The 5,038-nt window shown below is 60.6% G+C and overlaps 1 pseudogene; it reads right to left on the bottom strand.

The window, feature by feature from the left end:
• Positions 1-1,324: 1,324 nt before the first annotated feature.
• Positions 1,325-2,433, bottom strand: LOC114887059 (annotated as a pseudogene).
• Positions 2,434-5,038: the final 2,605 nt, after the last annotated feature.

The following is a 5,038-nucleotide window of genomic DNA, read 5'->3' as shown; positions in this document are numbered from 1 at the left end:
GCCGCCGGGAGCCCTGGCCGAGCCCGCGCTCGGGCGCGTGGAGGGGCCGGCGGGCGGCCGCAGCCCAGCCCCGCGCGCACTGAAACCCGAGCCGCGAGATCGATAACCCGGGAGTAAGTGGAGCCGAGATGCGTCTGCCCGGGTGCGCGGCTCCGCGCGCTCGCACTTGTAGGCGGGGCGGCGAGGCCCGGGGCCCCGGGCAGGGCGCGGGCCGGGACCCGCTCCCTCCCGCGTCGGCCCGGCGCGGACCGCGGCGGCCGCTGAGCCCTCCGGCTCGGGGACCTGCGGCGTCCCCGCCCCCGCCGCTTTCTCTGGCCTCGCGCCCCTCTCCCCGGTGCCGAGGGATCCCGGGAAGGCCCCTGCCCTCCCGCCGGGACCGAGGGTGACCAGGGGGTCGGAGCCCCAGACGAGCTAGAGAAGCGCCCGCAGCCGGCCGCACGCGCAGGGCACCCCCCGGCCTGCGCAGAGTTAATTGCGGCTCGCGCTGCTCTCGGGCACAGGCGCGCGCGTCCACACTCGCGGTCCAGATTTAAGGTGGTCGGGAGCAGATGCGAGCGAGCCGGGGACGAGGACCCTCATCCTCCCCTCCCTCTCCGCCTCCGTCCGTCAGCTGGAGCCCGCTACCCCGCATGCCCCTGGCCTTCCTCGGCTCCGCAGCAAGGCCGGGCATCGGGCTGGGGAGCGGAGCGGCCGGGAGGTGTCTCCTCGGTCCCTCCCACCCCCAGCCTCCCCTGCACTTGCGCCCCGCCAGCGCCGCTCCGTCAGCTGCGGTGCGCTCCTGGCCCTAAAGGTAGGACTTGAATATTTTAATAGGGCAATAAAAAAGATGTTGACCTATATTTGCCAGGAAAGCCATTTCTAGGTTCAGTTATACGTGCCTGGAGTTGCAGAAAGTCTGCCATTGACGGGCAGATTGGCAGCCAGAAGTCTCAAACGGAGGCGGAGAGGGAGAGAGGAATGCGTGCTTTGCTTTGGTTCTTCTTTCCAGCCCCCCTCCCGCTAATATCTAATCGCTCCTAATTTCCTATGCAAGCAGGTTGAAAACTAGCGTGATGCAATGCCAGTAAGTTCTAAGTCCCTCCCCTCAAGTACCGCGGGCTCGGGAGAATAAGAGGGCATCCTTAAAGAAATATCGATACATTCACACTCTGATGGGCACAAGTGCCAGCGATGGAATCGCAGTGGAGCTATGTGATACGGTCAGGGACTAGCCCAGCCGCCTCTGGAGCCCCGACCTTTTGTCAGCCCGGCCTCCTGGCTTTTCCAGTTGAGGGTCTTTGGGGGGGGGGAGGGGGGGGGGGGGTAGCAGTGGTGGGAAAGAAAAACACAGAGGAGAAGGGAAACGTGTAAGCGCCGAGGCTACACTTGTACAGTGATCTGGACGCCACTCTATGTTTATGGGGGGGGATGCTTGCCCCCTCCCTCCATTCCCACTCCCAACTTGGAAAGGACAGATGCCCCCAAAGTGAAGGTCTCCCCAAGTTACAAGCCAGAGCTGAGGCAGGATGGGAAGGCCATCCCAGCAGGACAGATCAAATCAGGGCCATGCAAGGACCACATCTCCTAGCGTCCTTATGCCCACCCTCCAGCCTAAACTTCTCCGGCTGGACCCTTCACCTCCATTCCCCTCCAGGAAGAGGAAGGGGTGGTAGGCCGGCAGGTGGGTGGGGAAGGAGAGGACAAAATCGGCTTTCTACCTGCCTGAAGAGCAAACAGACTGAACGGCATGGTTACACATAACCCCTTGGAAGCAACACATTCCACGCCCCGTGCTGGGTTTCTACCTGAGTCATCAGCCGGTCCGCTCCAGTGTTTTCTTCATCCTTAAATATGATGTCAGGGTTGTAATTGGGGGTGAGTTCCTTAAATCGCTCCGAGTTTCTGGTGATCTTCCCTTCATATCTTCCACTGGCCCCTAGGGTCTTCTCAGCCACGTTGGGGATGAACTGCTTGTAGGCTAAAGGGGTCAGTTTTTTTGGGTTCCGCCTCTTCCCAAATCCCCGGCCGGGTCCGCACGCCAGCCCCGAGCACATCAGCAGTGAGGAGACCAGCACCACCAGCAGACATCTCGCCAGCAGTAGCATCTCGTCCATGGAGCCCGGGGACCTCAAGGCTGGCCGGAGCAGGTCTGAGTGCGCGAGGGTGCGGGTGTGCGAGTGTGCGAGTGTGTGTGCCCGTGCGCTCTCCCTCCCTCGCTCGCTCCGGCTGGCTGCTGGCGCCCTCGCTCTCTGCCTCTCGCTCTTTCTCTTCCTATATAACCTTGCCCGCCGCCGCTGCAGGGGACTCGCCACCGATCCCCACCCAGACGGGGGCTGGAACGGCAGGCTGCTGGCCGCTGATAACGGAACACATCGGAGTTGGGGCTCAAGACAGCAATCAAAAGACAAAAAGAGTCTGATTTTAAATGGTAGCAAGCCTGAGAGCTTGTGCGAGAGGCTGTCTTCAGTACTATATTATAGCTGGCAGGGGCGTATCTGATTGGCCAAAGCAGCACAGGCTTGTCTTCTGATGTTTAACCCTAAAAAAGACTAATTTTTTTTTTCTGTGGCTGCTTTATTTTTACCTGAAGACTTCTAGTTAAAAGAGAAAAACATCTTTACTGAGACAAAGGTGAGAGGGAGAGAGGAGGCACGTTGCTCCGGATAACGTCAGCTACCCCCTGCCCGGGGCACACCTCCCGTTCCCCCTTCACTTTCTCCAGAATGGTAGATGCTTCAGTTAAAACCAACTTAAGTTTTTAAAGGACAATCTAGACCCACCGCCACCCCCACCCCCGGCCAAGCTTCCATCACCAAACAAATAGTCTCTCAAATGTTTGAGGGGCAAAGCTGCCCAGGTCTTATCTAAATATTTTCCCAGAGACTTTATCATGCAGGCCAGGGCTCCCTGCAGTTGAAAGAAAGAGGGGCCTGTGCCCCCTCCCGAATATTCCAGTTGCCACGCCGGGCCGGGACTGTAAGTAACGTAGTGCTATTTGAAGTGCTTTAAGCACCTTAGAAAAACTTGAAAATACTGCTCCTTTATTGTGTTTCAATTAATGCATTATTTTTAACTCTCTGGAAGTGGAATGGAGGCGTGCTCAGGGGCTGGTGCAGAGTGAGCTGAGGGGACGATCAGGCTGGCTGGGCCCAAGCGGGTCTGGGGGCTGCACCCCAGCTCAGAGGAGGGAGCTGGTGCTGGTGCCTGCGTGGTGGGCGGAGGCCCATTGTGCCTGGGGGCAGCGGCGAGTGGGCAAGGCTGTGCACACGCACCAACCCCATGATTCAATCGATCGGAGCAAAGTGCAGGCCAGGGGATGAGCTGGATGTGAAATTCAGGTTCCTTTCACATCACGCCGAGTTGGCTTTCCCTGGAGCTTGACAAGCCCATCCTCAGGGTCCTGGGGGCTGTAGCCCGAGTGGGGCAGGGCCCTGGGGGCACAGCGTTCTGGTCAATGAGGGGCGTGCAGAAGAGGGCCCGGTGCTCAGAGCCGGCGATGCTGGAGCCCCCAGTTCCTGCACTTTGAGAAACAAACTAACTTAAAAAGTCTTATTTAGTCCAGGAAAAGAAAATCGGAGATTCCCCCTTTTTGCAGAATATGCCCTCCTCCTTCTGGGCCCTCCCTGTCTCACTCTGACACAGCAACTGCTCTGGAGTGGGACGCGGGAGTGAGGGTTCTTCGTGTGGAGTGGATGGAGCGAGACCCGGCTGTCTGTGCAGTTAGGCGCTCTCCCTTGACCCCAGCGCGAGAGAGGCCGGGTCGGTCCTCAGAACAATGGGACACTTGCCGCAGTCTGGGTAAGCTCCAGTGCAGACAAACTTTTCGTCTGGGTGTGGGGAGCGTGGAAGGGACACTGAAAGAGGCTGTAGTTGGGCCTTTGCAGACACTGAGCATCTCCAAGGCTCTGCTGGCCAGGAGCGCATCCCCACCCCGCCTTTTCTATTCTCTGATTTGTGAAGCATCAACCCAACTTCCTCAAGGCCTCCCAGTGGAACCGATGCAGCAAGGTCACACTGTCCTGGACCCAGGAGGGTGGGCCTGCCTGAAGTGGTCGCCACGCAGCAAGTGTTGTGACACTGCTGGGCATGGGGCTTGAGAAGCCACCGGGGCGCGCTGGGGACACTCCAGCCTCCTGATTCCCTCCCCTACGTGGCACCTCGCTCCAGTCCCTTCCCTCCTCCCCTGTTTTTCGGCTCAGGCAAAGGCGAAGGGGCCGCAGCACTGGGTCTCAACCCCCTGGCTGGAGACCCGGGAGCCCATGTGGCCACCGCATGAGCAGGGATGCCCGCCTGAGATCTCGCAGGTGCCGGGACCACCCCCCAGACCCGGAGCAAGGCTGGCGCTTCGGGAGCCAGAGCCTGAGCTGCAGAGAGCTCTGCGTGGCTCCGAGACTTGGGGGCTCGGCTCCCTCCAGGTGGGGAGCATGCAGGACAGGAGGTGGGAGGTCCCGGCCGTCAGGCCTCCTCAGCCCAGGGGGCCCAGGCTCGGGCCGAAGCCACCTCCTGTCCGTCTCGGCCAGCCCTGGACACCCCGAGAGCCTGCCAGGGCCGCCTGCCTGGGAGCTGGCCAACCCTCAAGAATGAAATAACGATGGACCGTAAACCCACCACACTGAATTCTGAGGGCTGCTCGCTGGGGCGGTTGGGGCTGGGGTGCGGTGGGGAATCAGGACAAGGATCAACTGTAGCTTGTGTGTTTACTGCCCTGGAAACAAGGGCGTCAGCCGAGCCACCCCGAGCCTGAGGTCTTGCCCTCCCCCCACTTCCCCTTCCTTTCATCCCGCCCCCTCCCCACTTCCCAGACAGCAGACACTGTCCTCTTCCACCTCCAGACGCCAGATGGCTCCCTCTCTTTGCCTTTGCCCCTCCAGACAATCTGGGCCCCTCCCCGTGCGGGTCAGAGGTTCCAAACCCCAGCCTCTTCCTGACCTGGCCCGACATCCCAGGTAACCTCAGGAGCCATTTCTAATTTGTCTGGGCTCCGCCCTTCTTTCCCACGGTCGTCTGCCCTCCTCCCTCCATACCCCTCCCCACCTCCATCCCCCATCCCTGCCCACCT

This window comes from Monodon monoceros, unplaced genomic scaffold (genome assembly GCF_005190385.1).
Source record: "Monodon monoceros isolate NGI ecotype Baffin Bay Population unplaced genomic scaffold, NGI_Narwhal_1 Contig4582_ctg1, whole genome shotgun sequence".
Taxonomy (NCBI): Eukaryota; Metazoa; Chordata; class Mammalia; order Artiodactyla; family Monodontidae; genus Monodon; species Monodon monoceros.
The sequence above is the reverse complement of the archived record's forward strand: the minus strand, read 5'-3'. Positions and strand labels throughout refer to the sequence as shown.